Raw genomic sequence first — 22,427 nt, 5'->3', positions numbered from 1 at the left:
GAACACAATCAATGCAATGCACAATATGATGCATGATCATGACATGGCAAAATGAATGTGTTTTGGGCTAATGCATCTAGCAACAAGTTAAATGGGGTTGGTTTGAATACAAGATTCAAATTCAAACTCCATATGTGATTATTTAAATGCCATTCACTTCATTTGTCCTAAACAATAGTGATAAGTTGTTCTAACATGCATGAAAATGGTACAGATGGATAGATTAGATTTTTCTGATCATTTTTCATATATAAATTATTTCATTTGGAGTTACGGTTGATTTTATATGATCTTTAGAAGTTTTGGACATTTTTTGAAAATATTAAATCATTTAAGATTTATTTAAATTCCAGAAAGGAATTATTGGGTCAGCATGACCTCATAGTGACGTCAGCAGGTCAACGGGCGCCGTCCAGGTCAAACTGACCTGTGGGCCCTGCGTGTCAGTGTCTGGACTAACTAACCTAATTAAAATTAACCCTAACTAGCTTGGTTAGCCGGGCGGGGCCCGCATGTTAGTGGCTCATCTAATTAGCTAAGTTAATTAACACTAACTGACCTAACACTAATTAAGTAGGCGCCTGGGCCCACACGTCAGGGGAGGTCAAACCCCGGGCCGATCAGGTCAAACCTGCTGGCGACTTGTCGCCGGCGACGACAGGAATGGCGGGGTGGCTCGGGATTGCGATACAGGGAACCATTCGAGGCGCCGTTGGGCTCTACGGAAAGCTGGCGATCCCGCGCATCTAACGGTGCAACCAGGGCGAGCTGGGGTGGCCGTAATCCTCGCCGGCGTCGAGCTCAGCGGCTGCCGAACCTTGGGCGTTGGCGGAAACGGCGCTACGGTGCACAACAGGGCGAACCCGTGGGTGCTGCAGGTTCACAGGAGCGCGGCGAGCACGCTGGTGATGCTCGGGCGAGCGGACGAGCTCAGGAGCATGGAGCTCGTCGACCGTGGCGGCGGCGAGCTTCGGCGGAGGTGGGGAACGGAGCTAGAGCAAGAACGCGAGCAGGAGAGGAGGGGGAGTCGGTCCATGAGCTCACTGTGGCTGCAGAGTGCGTCTCAGTGGGCTCGGGGGCGACCTGGAGATGGAGAATCGGGCCGGCGATCTTCGGTGCCCGTCGGTGAAGACGGCGGCGATGGCGTCACTGCAGGGCTCCTGGTGTTGCTTGGAGCGGTGGGGAGGAAGAGTAGGTCGAGGCGGAGCTTTGGGAGGCGTCGGGGAGGCGAGGCGGTGGCTGTGGCCGCGGCAAACGGCGTCGGTGGCGATGGAGGCGCTCGGGCGGAAAGAACAGAGGAGGGGGAGAGCGTTCAGGGGAGAGAGAGGAAGGTCCAGGGCGTCCAGGCGTCGCGCTGGCGTCGTCTAGGCGCGACGAGGGGGAGCCAGGCAGGCTAGGAGGGAGGAGGTGGTCGGGGCGCGTGCGTGCGCGCGTCGGCCGCACGCGCGTCCTCCTGGCAGAGGAGGAAGGCAACAGGGGGGTAGCGGTGGCGGGCTGGGCCGCCAGCTGGAGTTGGGCCAGGTGGCTGAGAGGTGAGCGCCATGTAGTTCTTCTGCTCTTCTAATTTAGTTTCTGTTTTCTATTTTTTTCTTCCTCTGTTTTGATTTAGTTTAGCAACTAAATCATTTTAATAAATTCTGTAGGTTTTTATGTGGCTTGCTAGAATATATACAAAGCCACTCACAAACTTCCAGAATTATTGGAGTCATATTTAATATATATTAAATATAAATCCAAAGCAAATAGTTATTGGATTAATTCAAATGGCCAAAATAAATATCTCTGTGACTCCAAAAATATTGGTTTAAATTTTACCTCTTACCAATATTTCCATGGAATAACAGGAACATTTTCTTGGACTCATTTGAGAAGATTTAAATGTTGGTTATTTTTAGAGGTTTTCTGAGGCTTTTGAAAATTCCTCAATTCAAATTTCATTTGAATTAAAACATGATGCTCACATGAGGGTCTAGCCTAGTGCATAAGAGCACCAGGGATGTGACAACTCACCCCCACTAAACAAAAATCTCGTCCCGAGATTCAAGCATAGGGGAGGGTGAAGGGGGAATGCAAACTAGCACAATCTTCATGATCCAGGTTGCACTTCAAATGAACGTTGATTCGTTCACCATCATTGTCTTGAAGTCTTGCTCTGAGAACTCCAACTATCATGACAACGAGAGGAAGGAAAGACCCCAAAAGAATCGTTCTTCTCGAAGGTCGAACAACTCAGGATTAACTCACGGAATGAGACATAGCAACATCTCTTGAGCTGAGAGACGAAGCACACCTCTAGCGGAAAGGAGTGGAACAAATGACGGAGGTTTACCAGGTAGACTACAATTCCACACTTAACAGGGTGGTAAACGGTTGTCAGCGCAGCGAGGAGTTGAGTTGCCATGATACCACAACGAGGCACCTTAGGGATGGTGACTCGTAGATATATCCCCTTAAGTGGCAAAAAGAATAACCTTTGATTCAGAGACCATTAAAACTCTTTAAACCAGCCTAAGGCAATTCTCGAGCGATCGTTTGGAGGGGGTCGGTAGAATTGCATATTCGGACTTGGATGATGTGGATTACCTTGTTGAAGACAACGTAATGGATGAATTTGCTTACCACCGGAAATGGAAGAGACCCATGGTAGAATGGCACATTGGCGGTGCAAGCTAGGAACAAAATGCAAATGCTGGGAATGATTCTGGTAACTGGGGAAGAACCCAACGATAGAGAGTGAATTCACTGTTTGAAAGGTCATAGCATTGCCGAGGAAACTGAGAGCATCCCAGTTAGTGTCGATGATAACACCTAGCGCTTGTGCGTGCTCTCAAGAACTTGAGCATTTCCATATTCATCAGGTTTTACCAACATCCATGTCAAGGATCCTGGCAACACAACTTGCTACCATGATGGATGATGATGGATGATGCAGAAGCAAAGGAGGATAACACTTTCTCAGATTTCACCTTAGCGAGGCCAAGGGGACGAAATCTGGATGATCGACCGAGAGACATTTAGCACTCCGCTTCTAATGTTCTCCTTGATGTACTAGCGTATCCCATTCCTTGAAATGGTCTGGTATCTAGAACATCAAGTAAAGGTCGGACTTCGGGAGCACAAAAATCCATAAGGAGTAGCTTATTGGAGTAAAACCCTACGAAACCCTTATGGGGAGGTGGCCAACTTCTTCAATCAAGATACTACAATAATAGGTCTTCCGGCAGGGTGTGTTGGCCACGACATCCACTTTACCGGTTACAGAGTGACCAATATTATAATCATTGGAAAACATTCCAACCATCATATCTGCCTGAGATTCAGATCCGGTTGGTGTCAGGATATTCCAGACTCATCGAGTCTAGGAAGAAAAACGAAAGTTTGCAACACAAATCGACGAGATGACGTTGCGAGATTCTCGGGGAATGAACTATGATAGCAAGCTCCAAAAACACGAGCCGGTTCTGCTACAACATGTGAACATGTTGTCCAAGACAAGCATGACCACAAAGTAGTCTTATAATAAAACACTACCGAGTTCAGGAGGGGGAACCATCAGCGAGGATATCGAAGTTTTGTACAAATCCGTCTGGTACCTTCGGGACTAGCACTTAGAACTTATTAACCTTGAACAAATCAATCAGTGGCTTGGTGTGCTAGGAACACATATAGAATGGAGGTTGCAAGTCTCCGAACCACAGAATACTTCGCACGTATGCATGACCGATTTGGGATGATTCCAAAGGAAGCAACATTGACTTCTCGAGTTCACGGCGGCAACTTGCATCAAATGCACATGAACTGGAGAAAGTCACTCCTTTCATTCAAAAGTTTCCAAGGATGTTGTCGATGGGCTCAACAACAATTCATCCAGATTCCCATGGAGGTGGAATTCCATAACTATGTGAACAAGGTGATAGTATTGGTCAGACCCAAAGATGTAATGGTGTATGCTCGAGGGATCAACCACGAGTAAGACAACATTACGAACATCATTGGTTCTGATTTGATTTGAGGATAACCCATACTCAAATCAAAGTTTTGGCAAGACAGTAGATCCAATAATTTACCACGAGGTTCACTCAAGGAAGATATCATCTACCTTCAACACATACACACACACACAAGATATCCCTTAAGATGAACTAAATCGGACAAGCTTCCATCTTCCAACTCTCTAAGTTGTTGTTCAGCTTAGCCAACTAGCTCAGGGGTACCCAACACAGACTCTTGGAGAGAGGGTGGTTTACAGGATAAACCAACTTGATCACGAGCTCAACATAACAGTCAGGTGACAACCTGGTGATACTTTCGAGAAGATATTCGGAAAATCACGAACCACCGATATGTTACTAAGCTCGAGAACAATCTTGCCTTTCAGGGCAAGACGATATGATCAAATGAGCGAGGGATTGAAAGAAAATCCTAACTCAATGACCGAAGGAGTGCACCGGAAATAGGGACTAGGTAGCACAATCAACCTTAGGCTGACGATTCGATAATCAACATGCTAAGAATGAGGTTATCGTCCATTTAACTACCAAGCAACGGAGTTGCTAGCAGTATTGATTTCACACATCACGATTCACTTGTCGGCATTCCGGTTGCAACAACACGGGAACCGAGAAATGAATAATGATGGACAGAAGTATCACTGTACCAAGAGTTCGTAGGATGGTGTGCAATTCCCATAACAATCCCGATATAAAAGATGGTAATACTCCAAGGTAGAACAGAACAAAAATTGGATTAGTATTTTGATTTGTGGAGTATGACTACTTTGGCCCAATCCTAGATATGGATGAGGTACTGGAGTTCATTTCTCCTAGTCATTCTGGAATAGAATGGCTTGACGGGACCACAAGAATAAAAGGCATCCATGAACGATTGCACACATACTCTTGACTATCAACTGACAGATGAAGGCCGGAATACAACTAAAGAGGGAAAACTCAATGGAACAACAAATTTTCTGAGTTGTGGATGCATGGACTAGTATGTCGAACCAGGTTCAACAGGTTTCTTCCGGATAACCCATGCAGAAAGGTAGAACTGGCAGAGTCACGATTTATGAATGGAGAACTCCTCAAGAGTACTCTGATTGTGATCTTTTGGTTCAACAAACTTCTGCCATAAGTGGTTCATAGTATTTGGAAGAAGGAAAATACCACGGACCTCGAGGACTATCGCAAAGTTACTAATATCCTAAAGGAACTAGCAACACTATCAACATGAGGTAAGTAGAGTGAATCTCGGGTTCAAGAACCCAGGAATAGAATACCTACTACTAAGTAGCATCACGGGATGCTTTCGAGAATAAGGGCCAGAAGCATCACAGTGGGACGCAAATCATGGCTAGATTACTAGATGATCCCCTAGGACACCTAGGGTCATAATAAAAATTCCAACATATATGTCGAGGCAATAAATTACCTCAACGCACCGGTTAGTGTGCTTATTCTGACCATAAAGGACATCAAGAACGGAAAGAAAGGATTTGCAAATGCATCAGACTATTTAGAAACCTGGGATGACTCGGACGGCATAACGGCTGTAGATGCTCAGAAAAGATTTGAGACATTCACAAAAATGGTGGCATAGCCACTCAGAAGCACAATACCAAGGTTTCGAGATCAACAGTTAACATACAGAAGTAGTAGAAACTGAACAGAGGCTTAAGTCCAACAATTCTATAAGTCTACGGATTAGTAACACGTGATCCTGATAGAAAGAAGAGAAAGCCTAGTTCCTTAATCCCGTAGGAAAGATAAGATGACTCAGATCAGAAGGGCGTAAGGTATAAGGAGTAAAAAGAGCCTTACGTTCCATCCCACAATCAATTCCCCTACATATAGCTAAAGCATTTCTAGACTCAACTTCGACCAGTTTGGCTTGGTAATCCTACAGTCAGTCAAGCTCTGATACCAACGCTGTCAGGACCCCGACTCAATGCCACATCGATCTAGCATGTAACACCTCATATCACTTTGCGGCCTCACGCACGGTATTCCCACGGGTGTCGCCTTACCTTTTCCCGGGACCGTTTGCGCCTTTTGGCACACGTATATGATAGTGTCGCTAGCATCCATATGATAAGGAGCCCGGGCTGACATGGCTAGTCGTAAACCCAAAGTGGCACAAACTTACAGGGACAGGCATCCATGACCCAGCATCGAACGTGTCGGTCATCAGCGAGTGAATCCAGGCTGTAGCACTGGGCTAGCAGGACTCCGGTGAACCGGGCTGTAGTGGGCTAACAGGACTCCGGTATTCATCGCGTGACATTTCCCCGAAGGGATAGACACAGGAACGAAGAAGGACACATGCCGGCCAGCCTAAGTGTTCTGGAGCAGTAGCAAGCTACCATGGCTCAGTGGAAACACTACGAGACATTTCCCGGTAAGAGAGGCTACTAAGAATAAACAACTAGATAGTCAGATCCCACACATACCAAGCATTTCAATAACATACACACAATATGCTCGATATGTGCAAATACAACATGGCATCACAACATGACTCTACAACTCAAGTATTTAATCATTAGGCTCCGAGGAGTGAGATATTATAAACAGGGGTCTCATGACCCAACATTCACAGCAAACAAGTCAAGCACAAGCGGAAGCTTAACATGTCTGAGTACAGACATCTACAAATGAAAAAGGTTGAGAAGCCTGACTATCTACCAGATCCTGCCGAGGGCACAAGATCGTAGCTGAGGTATCAAGCTAAACATCGAAGTCCACGCGGAACTACTAGTGAGACCGAAGTCTCTCTACAAAAACATAAAATAGGCAAACGTGAGTACAAATGTACCCAGCAAGACTTACATCAGAACTATCTACATATGCTTCATTATCAACAAAGGGATGGTGGGGGTTTAACTGCAGCAAGCCAGCTTTGACTCGGTGGCTATCCTGAACTACGACTGCAAGCGACTCTTTTGAGGTGGCGCACACGAGTCCACATATTCACCAACCAATACACCACTATGGAACCGCTCCCGTCTCCCTACGAGAACGCCATCCATAGCACTCACGCTTATCTTGCGCATTTTAAAGTATCCACTTTCACTTGTCTATGAACTGTACAGGCAACCCAGAAGTCCTTTTCCGCGGACACGACTATTCGAATAGATGATGTTAACCATGCAGGGGAGTACTTCCTCACACACGCTCTCACCACTTACCGCCGTTTACACGACATGTACTCGGCAACCTTCAAGCGGAAGCCCAACGTGGGTGTCGGCCACGGCCTGCCTAAACACTCAAGTCTCTAGTCCTGGTTTATCGCCTATTCGGGTTCCATCCATGAGGACATCCGGCCGGAGTTTCGCTCACAGCCCCAAACGATGTGAACAGGGTTCCGTGACACCAAACGGGCGCCCGGTATACTCGGCCACGTGCCTACCGCATCACAGCCCACCCCTCCGGTCAGCACTGCCCACGGCCTCCAGCATACTACAAACACCAGAAACTACTTGCAACTCCTGGACAGAGGACAAGGGTGATCAAGAAGCCGAGAGGGTCCATTGGTTTCGGGCCCAATGCGTGGTAGTAGCTGAATCATGGATCACAAACACAGAACTCAGTTCCTGAGGATGGCTGCAATGATACAACCCACCATGTACTCCTACATGGCCTCTCACCGCTACCTTTACCAAATCGTGTTCACACGCTTAGCTCACACACCGTAGGACATGTTCACACACCTCTGATTCATCCCGGATGAATCAGACCTGACGCAACTCTAAGCAATAGCAGGCATGACAAACAAACATGAATGAGTAGGCACAACAGGGCTCAAAAAATTCCTACTCATGCTAGTGGGTTTCATCTATTTACTGTGGAATGACAGGTCATGCAAAGGATAAAGGGGTTCAGCTACCGCAGCAAGTAACAGTTGAATCGTTGTTGTCCTAATGCAGTAAAAGAGAGCAGGAGCGAGAGAGTGGGATTGTATCGGAATGAACAAGGGGGTTTTGCTTGCCTGGCACTTCTGAAGATAACATTGAGTCTTCATCAGTGTCAACGATCACATCATCGGTATCACGTCTATTGAGAGGGGACAAATACCGGCAACACAGAAGGGAACACAATCAATGCAATGCACAATATGATGCATGATCATGACATGGCAAAATGAATGTGTTTTGGGCTAATGCATCTAGCAACAAGTTAAATGGGGTTGGTTTGAATACAAGATTCAAATTCAAACTCCATATGTGATTATTTAAATGCCATTCACTTCATTTGTCCTAAACAATAGTGATAAGTTGTTCTAACATGCATGAAAATGGTACAGATGGATAGATTAGATTTTTCTGATCATTTTTCATATATAAATTATTTCATTTGGAGTTACGGTTGATTTTATATGATTTTTAGAAGTTTTGGACATTTTTTGAAAATATTAAATCATTTAAGATTTATTTAAATTCCAGAAAGGAATTATTGCGTCAGCATGACCTCATAGTGACGTCAGCAGGTCAACGGGCGCCGTCCAGGTCAAACTGACCTGTGGGCCCTGCGTGTCAGTGTCTGGACTAACTAACCTAATTAAAATTAACCCTAACTAGCTTGGTTAGCCGGGCGGGGCCCGCATGTTAGTGGCTCATCTAATTAGCTAAGTTAATTAACACTAACTAACCTAACACTAATTAAGTAGGCACCTGGGCCCACACGTCAGGGGAGGTCAAACCCCGGGCCGATCAGGTCAAACCTGCCGGCGACTTGTCGCCGGCGATGACAGAAACGGCGGGGCGGCTCGGGATTGCGATACAGGGAACCATTCGAGGCGCCGTTGGGCTCTACGGAAAGCTGGCGATCCCGCGCATCTAACGGTGCAACCGGGGCGAGCTGGGGTGGCCGTAATCCTTGCCGGCGTCGAGCTCAGCGGCTGCCGGACCTCGGGCGTTGGCGGAAACGGCGCTACGGTGCACAACAGGGCGAACCCGTGGGTGCTGCAGGTTCACAGGAGCGCGGCGAGCACGCTGGTGATGCTCGGGCAAGCGGACGAGCTCAGGAGCATGGAGCTCGTCGGCCGTGGCGGCGACGAGCTTCGGCGGAGGTGGGGAACGGAGCTAGAGCAAGAACGCGAGCAGGAGAGGAGGGGGAGTCGGTCCATGAGCTCACTGTGGTTGCAGAGCGCGTCTCAGTGGGCTCGGGGGCGACCTGGAGACGGAGAATCGGGCCGGCGATCTTCGGTGCCCGTCGGTGAAGACGGCGGCGATGGCATCACTGCAGGGCTCCTGGTGTTGCTTGGAGCGGTGGGGAGGAAGAGTAGGTCGAGGCGGAGCTTTGGGAGGCGTCGGGGAGGCGAGGCGGTGGCTGTGGTCGCGGCGAACGGCGTCGGTGGCGACGGAGGCGCTCGGGCGGAAAGAACAGAGGAGGGGGAGAGCGTTCGGGGGAGAGAGAGGAAGGTCCAGGGCGTCCAGGCGTCGCGCTGGCGTCGTCTAGGCGCGACGAGGGGGAGCCAGGCAGGCTAGGAGGGAGGATGTGGCCGGGGCGCGTGCGTGCGTGCGTCGGCCGCACGCGCGTCCTCCTGGCAGAGGAGGAAGGCGACAGGGGGGTAGCGGTGGTGGGCTGGGCCGCCAGCTGGAGTTGGGCCAGGTGGCTGAGAGGTGAGCGCCAGGTAGTTCTTCTGCTCTTCTAATTTAGTTTCTGTTTTCTATTTTTTTCTTCCTCTGTTTTGATTTAGTTTAGCAACTAAATCATTTTAATAAATTCTGTAGGTTTTTATGTGGCTTGCTAAAATATATACAAAGCCACTCACAAACTTCCAGAATTATTGGAGTCATATTTAATATATATTAAATATAAATCCAAAGCAAATAGTTATTGGATTAATTCAAATGGCCAAAATAAATATCTCTGTGACTCCAAAAATATTTGTTTAAATTTTACCTCTTACCAATATTTCCATGGAATAACAGGAACATTTTCTTGGACTCATTTGAGAAGATTTAAATGTTGGTTATTTTTAGAGGTTTTCTGAGGCTTTTGAAAATTCCTCAATTCAAATTTCATTTGAATTAAAACATGATGCTCACATGAGGGTCTAGCCTAGTGCATAACAGGACCAGGGATGTGAAAAGTAATCGGGTTATCAGAGCAATCCGAAGCAGTTGAATAGTGGGGAGTATCATGTCTTTACCACTAGCTTGTGTAAGCGCGATCAGAAGCTTCACAAAAGGGCCGTGAACTCCGTTGAACCGGCGGTGCCTCAGTATTTGTGCTGGTCTGAACAACCCATTTTATGGAGTCGAGAAGATCATACGCCCCGGGTTGATAATCCGGGTCATCTGGCCTTACTAGTGGCACCTCAAGTTGGGGGTTACAAGTTCACCAAGGTGCGTATGGATGGAGGGAGCAGTATCAATATCCTTTACTATGATACTTTCCGACGCATGGGGCTGACAGATAAGAGTCTTAAACCGTCGAACACCATTTTTCATGGTGTGGTGCCTGGTAAATCGGCATATCCAGTTGGCAAGATAGCTTTAGAGGTGGCTTTTGGAGATGATCATGATTCCAGATCAAAGACATTGACTTTTGAAGTAGTGAAAATCAAGAGTCCATATCATGCCCTGTTCGGATGGCCGGCTTATGCTAAGTTCATGGCAAGGCCGTGTTATGTTTATCTGCAGCTTAAGATGCCGGGTCATAAGGGGACCATCACAGTACATGGGATCAGGAAGATAACATTAGAGTGTGAAGAAGGTGATGTGGCTTATGCTGAGTCGGTTTGTGCCATAGAGGAGCTGAAGTTTTATAAAGACAATGTTGATCCGGCAGATATGACTTCTCTAAAAAAAACAACTACAGAACATGATCCGGCGCTGAAATTTAAATCGGCTGCAGATACTAAGATGGTTGATTTTGTTCCTGGCGACTCATCCCAGCAGTTCAGCATTAGTGCTAACCTAGATCCAAAATAGGAAAGTGCGCTCATCGAGTTCATCCATGAGAACCGGGACATCTTTGCATGGAAGCCTTCCGACATGCCAGGTGTACCAAGGGAACTCGCTGAGCGCACCCTTAATATAGATCCCAAGTTTAAACCGGTTCGACAGTTTCTTCGCCGCTTCAATGAAGAGAGGCGTAAGGCTATTGGTGAGGAGGTAGCCCGGCTTTTGGCAGCAGGGTTTATTGTGGTGGTCTTTCACCCTGAGTGGCTAGCTAATCCGGTGCTGGTACTTAAGAAAAACAACACTTGGCGTATGTGTGTGGATTACACAGACTTGAACAAGGCCTGTCCAGCTGATCCCTTTGCTCTCCCTCGTATTGATCAGATTGTTGATGTTACGATGGGTTGTGACCGTTTGTGTGTTTTGGATGCTTATTCTGGTTATCATCAGATCAAAATGGCAGTTAAGGACCAGGAGAAGACATCTTTCATAACTCCCTTTGGAGCCTTCTGCTATGTATCTATGCCTTTTGGGCTCAAGAGTGCCCAGGCGACACATCAACGTTGTGTTCTGAATTGTCTTCATAAACAGATTGGGCGCAATGTCCATGCTTATGTGGATGATATTGTGGTGAAGTCTAGGAAGGAGGAAACATTGATAGATGACCTGAGAGAGACTTTTGACAACCTCCGGGTCTATAAGATGATGCTTAATCCGGTCCAATGTGTCTTTGGTGTTCCGGCAGGCAAGCTCTTGGGTTTCGTGGTGTTTAACAGTTGCACTGAGGCTAATCCGGAGAAGATCACAACTATCACCTCTCTGGCTAAACCAACATGTATCAATGATGTTCAGCGTTTGGTGGGCCGAATTGCAGTATTAAGCCGGTTTATCAGTCGCCTTGGGGAGAAAGCTATCCCTTTGTATCAGATGCTAAAGAAAACGGATGACTTCGTCTGGAGTGATGCGGCTGATAAAGCGTTTGAGGATTTGAAGAGACAGTTAGCCGAGCCGCCCGTCCTTGCGGCTCCGGTCGATAAAGAGCCCTTATTGCTATATGTGGCTGCTAATGCCCGGGCTGTTAGTGTGGCTATTGTGGTTGAGCGCAAGAAGGCCGGAAAGGAGTGTCCGGTTCAACGGCCGGTTTATTACATTAGCGAGGTGCTTATTGAATCAAAACAGAGGTACCCACATTGGCAGAAGCTGGTGTATGGAGTTTTCATGGCAAGCCGGAAGCTCAAGCATTATTTTCAAGGTCATCCTATCACAGTGGTTAGTTCAGCCCCCCTGGGAGATATCATCCAAAACAGAGAAGCAACTGACCGGATTGCCAAGTGGGCTATTGAGCTTGGACCTCACGGGATAAAATATATGCCTCGCACAGAAATCAAACCCCAAGCACTTGTGGACTTCATTAATGATTTGACAGAGTTGCAGGCACCAGAGGAAAAGCTAGATAACACGTATTGGACTATTCATTTTGATGGGTCCAGACAACTGGAGGGCTCGGGGGCTGGAGTCATACTAACTTCCCCACGAGGTGATAAGTTTTGTTATGTTCTCCGCTTAATGTTCCCTTGTACTAACAATGCAGCTGAATATGAAGCCTTGCTCCATGGTGATCGGATGACTAAGGAGATGAATTTAAGCCAGGTTAAGTGCTTCAGTGACTCAGATCTGGTGGCTCAGTAGGTGTCTGGTATGTGGGATTCCAATGACCCACTCATGGCAGCATATCGACGAGAGGTGGACATAGTGGCTGGTCATTTTAAGGGTTATCAGGTTGACCATATAGATCGGCGAAAGAATGAAGCGGCGGACGCTTTAAGTTGCCTAGGCTCTCAGCATAAACCGGTGCCACCCAATGTCTTCCTGGATGTACTTCATAATCCGTCGGTCAAGTTTCCCACAGAGGAGGAGTTGGCTATTCCTGATCCAGAGGCTCAATTGGTAGTGGCTCTTCATGTTATACCAGATTGGACAGTCCCATACCTAGCCTACATGAACCGGGGTGAGTTACCAGGCGATGGAACCTTGGCCCAACAGATAATTCGGTGATCCAAGTCAATGACCATTATCAATGGGGAGTTACATCATTACAGCGTCACAGGGGCGATTCAGCGTTGTGTGTCTCCTCATGAAGGTTGTGAGATCTTGTGAGAGATCCACGAAGGTGATTGTGGTCACCACGCCGGTTCAAAATCCTTGATGGCTAAGGCTTTTCGTCATGGCTTCTATTGGTTGACGGCTCATGCTGATGCTGAGGATTTGGTGAAGAGGTGTAACGGTTGTCAGAAGTTTGCACGCCGCGCTCAAATTCCGGCCCAGGAGTTGAGAATGATTCCAATCACTTGGCCGTTTGCAACTTGGGGGCTAGACATGGTTGGACCCTTTAAAAGGTCCAAAGATAAGAAGACTCACCTGCTAGTGGCGGTTGATAAGTTTACCAAGTGGGTGGAGGCAGAGCCAGTCAGTAAGTGTGATGCAGCCACGACCGTTCAATTCATCAAAAAGGTGATATTCTGGTTTGGTTTTCCACATAGCATTATAACTGATAATGGTACTAATATGTCCAAGGGCGCTATGGAAGAATTTTGTCAACGCGAGCACATCCGGCTTGACGTGTCATCAGTGGCTCACCCCCAATCTAATGGTCAAGCAGAAAGGGTAAATCATGATATTTTGAGAGTTATTAAACCCCGGCTTATGGTTCCTTTAAAGCAGACACCGGGTTGTTGGGTGGAGGAGTTACCTTCCGTGTTATGGAGTATCAACACCACACCGAACAGATCTACGGGTTACACGCCTTTCTTTATGGTTCACGGAGCAGAGGCGGTTCTCCCTAGTGACATCCGTCATGACTCGCCCTGTGTGGCGGCTTATGTTGAAAATGATAATGAGAAGGCACGTCAGGACTCACTGGACCTATTAGATGAGGAGCGTGATTTGGCAGCGGTGCTTTCGGCGATTTATCAACAAGATCTCCAACGTTATCACAGCCGCCGGGTTAAGACCAGAACTTTTCAAGAGGGTGATCTGGTGCTCCGGCTCATCTAGGATCAGACTGATATGCACAAGTTATCCCCACCTTGGGAAGGACCTTTTGTGGTCACCAAAAATCTGCACAACGGGCCATACTACCTTATCGATGTTCGAGAGCACAAAGACTCACGTAAATCGGAGGAGGAGACCCAGCGGCCATGGAATATAGCTCTTCTTCGGCCTTATTATACTTGAGCCACAGGCTCTTCTTATGTACATATTTATGACAATGTATATATTATAAACCGGAGCCTCAGCTAAAGCGGGGTCTCTTTTCTTTTTACATAATGTGTGGTTACATGGGGGCTTCTACTTATAAAGTGGAGTTCTATTAACTCGGCTTATAATGACATGCATATATAAAGGAGATCACTAGGGGGCTTGGTTGTATTGGAACCATAGCTACGCCTCTTGATTGGCTTAAAGCCAAAAAGGGAAATCACTAGGGGGTTGGTTGTATTCACACCATAGCTATACCTCTTGATAGGCTAAAAGCCAAAAGGAAATTATGTGGACCAAAGAGAGTTTGTTGCAAAAGCACAACTCAAACATAGGTACCACTAAGCACAGCTCAAATATTGCTTGGGGGCTCCTTGCTTCTCAAAGAACAAAGAGTTTGTACCATTCCAATAGGCTATCAAGCCAGGCTTGGAAGCTAGGTGTATTCACCTAAAACCCCGGGTTATCCTGCCTCTTTAAGTAAGCCACTCCGTCCAAGTAAACCTGGTATGACCCATCGAACGTTTGACAAGTCAATCTCATAGACCATGAAGTTGTCAAAGTTAAAACGATCATTGGTTAAAGATTGAGGTCCATCTTAAAAGGCTTTGAAAAATGGTTAACTCAGTCGCCTGGCAGCCCATGAAAAGCCTCGATTTAGGGCTTGGCAGCCCATGAAAACCTTGCATATTTTTCTGGTATTTTTTGCAATATTTAACCTCTTTTGATAAAGGATTTATGAACATTTTCTGATAAACCGGTGTCTATTGCAACCCGGCATGTCTTTCAATGCTAAGTTGTTAGGACATGATCAATTACAATCCGGCATTAATTTGATCCGGTCTAGTTTTGGCTAGAAGTCACCAGAATTATATGAACAAACCGGTGTTTTATCATAACCCGGTATGGTTTTGATATGAACCGGCAAGGATGAAAGGAGTCATCAATACTCCAGATTGGTGTTATCACCCTTATTATAACAATAGTTGGTCAACCAACGAGATATATCACAGGTATCATCTATTTTATATCTAGTTATTACAGTCTTGGTTATACATTCAAGCTATGTATATATTTTGGGCATCATGACCTGTCCAGTGGTAAACCACTAGGACACTTTCAAGTTCTTACATGCAAGAACAAATTAAATAAAGCCGCAATGGACTATGCATATAATAGATCCCAAGGGCATGGCGAGTTATCAGTATCAAGCAAAATAAACATGCTCGATGGCATAATAGATAAGTGTTTAACCTAGCCTATTACAAGGTGCTTTAAAAGCCCACACAGAATAATTGTTTCAATAACAAGGGGCAGACAGCGACAGATAAACCGGCCTCTGGTTTAGGATTCAGCATCTGGACGACTTGAAGATTGAGGATCATACTGAGTTGGCGCATCCTCCTCCTCTCTACCCAGTGGCTGGAAATCAATCGTCATCCAATCGATTCCAGTTAAAGCTTGGAACACGGCCTCTTCACTTATAAGGTTGGAAGGATCAATGACATGGGCATAAGTGTGCTTACGAATTGGCGGAACATGATCTTCTATGTCATGTGTTGCCACAGGATATCTCTTCTGATCAGCATCATAAACCGGATGGTAATGAGACATATCCGTTTCATCCGCCAATTTGCTTGCAATGGGCCGCAGTTCCCTTGTCAGCCTTCGGAGATCATTGTTGTTGAATTCTGAACCATCTTCTTTTACGACGGGATAGCCTTGGCCAATATCTGCCGGTTCAAGATCTGGAATCCATGCCTTGGCCAGGATTAGCGCAGTCAGCGCGCCTGACCTTGTAGCTGATCTCTTAAGTTCATCCAACCGGGCAGGCAACATGGACAGCTTTTTGATGGTTTCTTTTATCAGCGTTGGAGGAGCCTATTATAAGCTGCAGTGCAAATACCTCGTTGGGATCCGGAATACAGCTGTTCTATCAAAGTATAGGCTGCCTTGAGCTTCATCTGCATGTCGGAGCCCAGATGAGTAATGCGGGCCCCTGTCATGGGAAGCATCAGTAAACCGACCATTGATGAGATATTATGAATTGAAAAAACTTCATATGAGGATACTTACCAAATACAGCAGAGGTCATGGCATTAATCTGCTGCTTTAAGCGAGTCAGTTCTTCAACCACCGGCTTCAGGGCTGCTTCTACGTCTTCGGCCTTCTTTGCTAAAGCCGCCTTCTCTCTGTCCCAATCTGCACGCTCCTTCTTAAAGGTTTCCTTCAGCTTCTCCATGGCTGCTAAGGCATTAGTCAGTTCTTCCTTGGCTTTGGAAGCCTCCTCTTGCTGAGATTTAATGTTCTCCTGAAGGTCAGCGGTTTGAGCATCCTTCTTACTCAGCTCGGCCTACAAAGACAAGATATATCATCAATGGGCTATGTATATTTGAAGTACCAAGCATATAACAAGTTATGCACTTTGTACTTGGGGGCTAATGCCTATTTGCTCTGTTCTCAGAAATTTTTGCAAGTCCCAAGTACAATGCAAGCATTATCCTTGACACTTGGGGGCTAATGTACATCTATTCAAATTGAAGCATTGGTTAAAAATCCGGTTTACCTTGGAAAGATAAACCGGCCCTTGGGGACTACACAGGCGAAAAGTATAGGAACACAATGATAGAGTACCAGTTTATTTTAAAGACCACTTGACATGTGAAAGATAAGCATGCAATGGTTAAGATATTACACAGTCCTAATTTATGATTGCCATCATAAACCGGCCCTTGGGGGCTAGTACTTACAAATTGGATTTAAGAAAGGAAAAGTGATGAAAGTACCTCATAGAGCTCCTTCATCAGATTCACTAACCTGGCTTCATAGTCACGGTTTGAGTGCAGACGGTTTAGAAAGCCAGAGTGGAGTTCTTGAGCACTGAGGTGGACATAGCTTGATAAATCGGTGCTCCATTTGCCTTTTTCCATTGCAACACGTTCTTCCTTAGCGCTATGTTTGGATAAAACAACAGGGTTGCCAGGAGACGTATGGCCAACACCAGTGATGACAACATCATCTTCCTTGTCACCAGCAGTCTTCGTTGGAGTTCTTGGGATATCAGTAGCCTTAGCCAGAGTAGACGGCCCATCATCATTATGGACCGGACTCGTTGTTTTATCGGCAAGGTCTACTTCTTTAGTTTCTGCTTGCTCATTCAAATCATGATCTGGAGGGGGTGGTTCATCAAACACAATGTCTGCATGGGGACCTTTCGGTTCTGCAGTTTGCTCCGGGTCAACAACCAAATCATCAGATGGTTTATTCACCCGAGCTTTCTTGCTGGGTCTAGCCTTGGCTCTGAAAAGGAAAAGATGCAAGGATGAAAACAACATGCAAATATAAAGCATCAAAAGATTTTGTTAAAACTTACCCAACAATGGTCTTAAGAGGAGGGAGTTTTGTGGCCGTCGATTCGCCAGAGGATGAATGAGGCGTTCCCTGATAATTTGAGTCAGACGGATTAAGAGGTTGTCGATAATAACCTGCCTTGGGATAAGAGGTATTAGAAGTGGGTGAGACCTTAGGTCGATGTTTCCGAACTGGAGTATCCGGTAAACCGGCTGAGGTGACTACTTGGCCGCTGTGCTGGGTTGTACGGCGAGCTCCATGCTGCTGCTTCTTCAAAAGTAATTTTGGGTCCAAATGAGCAAGAGGATGAGAAAATTTTATTTTCCAGATTGTTTAACTGACTTTCTGTGTTGATCGACTGTTTGAACCAGATGAAGGAGTAATTACCTCCGCATCATCAGCCTGGCTACCTTCCGCGTCATCCTGATAATAATCGTTGTCAATGAGGTGTATAAAAAATGAACCGAGAGAGTCAGGTTCTACCTCTATGTCCAGATCATCAGGATCGTCGTCAAGGTCAAAATCGATGGGTTCATTTGCCTTCTTCTTGGCAGGCTTCTTGACTGCCTTCGTCTTGAGCCGAGGCTTTTTCGCCGGTTTGTCTTTAGGTTGCTTTTTCCAAAATAGATCATTGCCCTGTCAAAAGATGGAAAAAAGTATTAAAGATTGCACAGTTAAGAATATCAGGTATAAAGCAGAGCCAATGCAATGCTTACAGCTGGTGGTTTGTTCTTGGTGTAGAAGGGACTTAACCCGGTCCGACTGTAGACAGCCTCTGATTCATTCAGTATCTTCTTCATAGCCTTAGTAACTTCAGCTTCTTCCAGCTAGATATTAATGTGACATTGAGGGTCATTTTCATCATCGGTATACTCGCACATCAAACCAAAGCGATGGTGTCGACGTTCTGGGAACGGGGGTCCCCAGACTTGCCTGCCTGCGGCCCGTGGCGTGGTTGATCCTGTAGGCCGTACGACCCATCTTCACCAGCAAAGCATCCAAGACCCTCGTGAGGGTCCAAGCCTCGCGAGGCGGACGACGCAAGGCCTCCTCAGGAGTGGCCTAGCCAGGCAGGCTCACGAGGAGCGGAGATATCAAGGCGGGGCAAACCTCATGAGACACCCGTGACGTGAGCCATGACGCACGACACCAGGCGGGCGCCAGGCGGGCGCCAGCGTGCGCAGCGTCCTTGTTTCCACTTTGGTGCTAAGGAGGCCAGCGCAGGCGAGGAGTACCGAGGCATCAGGCAAAGGTTGCTATATTGGTGCAACGAGACCAAGACCAGGAGGACGGCAAGATGGAGGTCATTGTGGAGCCCAAGACGGCGTCACCACCAGAGCTTTTGGCAGGCGAAGACAACCTTTGTCAGGATAGCTTGTACTGGCTGTCCCCCTTCAAATTAGCCCGCCATTGTTGGCTCCCTTCCCGCTCGATATTTGGGAAGAGGACCAGGGCCAGTATAAATAGGGCTAGCCACCACCTTAGAAAGAGACGGAGGGTTCAGACCACACACACACTCAAGCTCACCGAGCTCAAGAACACCTCAACCTCAGGAGGCTGTTCTTCCCTTGTACTGTTCATCATCAGCCCTAGAGGCAATCCACCACCACCACACTAGAGTAGGGTATTACACCACAACGGTGGCCTGAACTAGTATAAATCTTGTGTCTTTCTGTGTTGCGAGTTCGTCGAGTTCGTCCGCGAGATCTTAGTGATCTAGGGCGTAGATCGGTGGGAAGGAAAGACTTCACGCGCACCCTAGTGTTCGAACCTTAAGGGTTTGCCGGAACCCCACATCCGACATTTGGCGCGCGGGTAGGGGGTGTGCCGGGGTTTCTCTCCACCAACCAGCGCCTCGCACCACCGCACTACGCTCCCATGGCAGGTGCCCCGCTACCAACCTCTGCGGCTGACACTAGCAGCAGGGAGTCCGGGTACCGAGCCCTGGTCCTCGCTCTGCGGCGAGTGCAGTGGCCGGCCAGGTTCAGGCCGGAGATGCCGCTGCGTTACGACGGTGCGACAGACCCGACGCTGTTCCTGCTGGCGTACGAGGAGTCCGTCCTCGAGGCCGGAGGCGACAACAAGATCATGGCAAACTTGTTCCCCCTGGCTCTCGCCGGCGAGCCACACGCTTGGCTGCTCAACCTCCCGGGATCCACGGTGACATCCTGGGGGGAACTCCGCAACCTCTTCACTGCGCGCTATGCGGCACCGGCACACCACGCAGTTGCGGCACTGCTGGGTGGCTCCCAAGAACCTCCCTCAGATTGCCACGTCAAACCTTTCTTCCGCCAGGTTGGGGCAGCCTGCAAGTGCCCGGGGGCTCCGCCGGGTTGGGCTGCACCGGAGGCCGACCTCACCTTCGACTCGGAAGACCACCCCGGCTCCACTGCCGGCTCCGGGATGCTCCCGATGCTCTGCATGCCCACCATCTGCAACGTGGCCGTCACCAAGACCCTCATCGACGGCGGCGCCGGCCTCAACTTGCTCTCCATGGAAGCCTTCAGCCTTCTTCATGTGCCGCTCGAGCGGCTCGGCCTCAGCAAGCCCTTCACATGAGTGGGTGGTGGAGCTGCTCACCCTCTGGGACAGATCCGCCTCCCTGTCACCTTTGGCACGCGAGACAACTATCGCACCGAGCTGGTGGACTTTGACATCGCCCGCATCGGTCTCCCGTACAATGCCATCCTCGGGTACCCGGCTCTCGCTCAGTTCATGGCGGCGACTCACCTGGCCTACAACCTGATGAAGATGCCAGGGAGCAAGGGCGTCCTCACAATCAAGGGGGACGCTAGGGAGGCCATGGCGGCGCTCAGGCTCGCCTTCAAGACCGCGGCAGCAGCACAGCCAGCCGGCGTTGGTACACCCGAGGCCAAGGAAACCGCGCCACCAAGAAGAAGCAGCTGTTCACTCAAGACAAGGCGGAGACCAAGCAGGTGCTGGTCGACGAGGATGGGTCTTCAAGAGCCACCTACACCATAGGAACCGGCCTTGACTTGGGACAAGAGGAAGCTTTGGTGAGATTTTTGTGCGCGAACAAGGAGATATTCGTGTGGGAGCCCGATCAGCTGGTAGGGGTCCCGAGAGAGGTAATCCAACATCATCTGAGGGTGTGCCCCAAGGTGCGCCCTGTGAAGCAGTGAGCAAGACGACAATCCACCGAGAAGTAGGCCTTCATCGTCCAAGAAACACGCAAGCTGGAGGCGGCAGGTACCATCCGAGAAGTTCGATACCCAGAATGTCTGGCGAACCCCGTCGTAGTACCGAAGAAAGGAGGGAAGGAGCGGATGTGCGCCGACTTCACCAACCTTAACAAAGCGTGCCCCCAGGATCCGTTCCCGCTTCCATGCATTGATCAAATCATCGATTCCACCGCCAAGTGCGACTTGCTATGTTTCCTGGATGCATTCTCAGGATACCATCAAATCAAGATGGCGGTGGAGGATGTGGAGAAGACAGCCTTCTTGACACCAAGCGGGGTGTATTGCTACACCTGCATGCCCTTCGGGATGCGCAACATGGGCGCGACCTTTCAGCAGTTGATGCAAATCGCCTTGGGGCGGCAGCTCGGCAGAAACACAAAGGCCTACATTGATGACATAGTGGTCAAATCTCGCGAAGCGAGGACATTGATTCAAGACTTGGAGGAGACCTTCGAGAGCTTGCACCAAGTGAACTTGAGGCTTAACCCAGAGAAGTGCGTGTTTGGCGTCCCTCTGGCAAGCTACTAGGTTCCTCGTATCCCACAGAGGGATCGAGGCGAACTCGGAGAAGATCAAGGCCATCGAGGACATGAGCCCGTCACAAACCCTCAAGGAAATGCAGAAGCTAGTAGGGCGAGTGACCGCGTTAGGGCGTTTCATCTCCAAGCTAGGCGAGCGCGCCTTACCCTTCTTTAAGCTCATGAAGAAGAAGGGCCCGTTCGAGTGGACCCCGGAGGCCGACCGGGCCTTCCAAGATCTCAAGAAATATCTCACCAGCCCCCCAGTGATGGTAGCACCGCGGCCTCTCGAGCCTCTGGTGCTCTACCTCGCCGCCACCCCGTACTCCGCCAGCGCGGTGCTGGTGGCGGTTCGGGAGGAGCGCCAAGACAAGGGTGTGCTGCGCCGAGCCAGAACTGATGTAGCATGGGATCAGGAAGGCGCAGCAAAGCCATCAGTGGTGGAAGGCCAAGCTCAGCATGGGAACATCGCAGAAGCTCGTGAAGACGGCCAGGTCGCAGGAAACCCACCACCTCGGGATATGCCACAACCTCCGCAGGACCCGAGCCTCGACAGTGTGCTAGCCCTCGTCGAGCACCCGGTGTACTTCGTCAGCACCGTATTGCGAGACGCGAGGGCGTGCTACCCCATGCCGCAAAATCTCCTACTCGCACTCTTGTTGGCCTCGCGCAAGCTGCGGCACTACTTCCAAGACCACCCCATCAAGGTCGTCTCAGCCTACCCATTGGAGAGGGTGCTTAGGAGCCCTAACTCAGCCGGAAGGGTCGTTGAGTGGAACATCGAGTTGCAAGCATTCCAGTTAGAGTTCAGCACTACCAGGGTCATCAAGGGAGCCGCGCTCGCCGATTTTGTGGTAGAATGGACAGATGCCCCAACTCTTGAGGAAGGAGAAGACCGGCCCACCTCCCTAGGAAGCAAGGCACCAGACGGCTGGGTCATGTATTTTGATGGCGCCTTCGCGCACCAGGGCGCGGGGGCTGGAGCGGTGCTCATCTCGCCCACTCAGGACAAGCTCTACTACGCCGTGCAACTTTGTTTTCAGCACGGTGAGAAGGTCTCAAACAACATTGCAGAATACGAAGGCCTCATAGCTGGCCTAAGGGCTGCGATGGCTCTAGGGGTGAAGCGCCCCACTATAAAAGGCGACTCGCAACTCCTCGTCAACTTTTCCAACAAGGTGTATGAGCCGA

Source organism: Triticum aestivum, chromosome 2A (assembly GCF_018294505.1).
Source record: "Triticum aestivum cultivar Chinese Spring chromosome 2A, IWGSC CS RefSeq v2.1, whole genome shotgun sequence".
Classification (NCBI taxonomy): Eukaryota; Viridiplantae; Streptophyta; class Magnoliopsida; order Poales; family Poaceae; genus Triticum; species Triticum aestivum.
Note: the sequence above shows the minus strand (reverse complement) of the source record.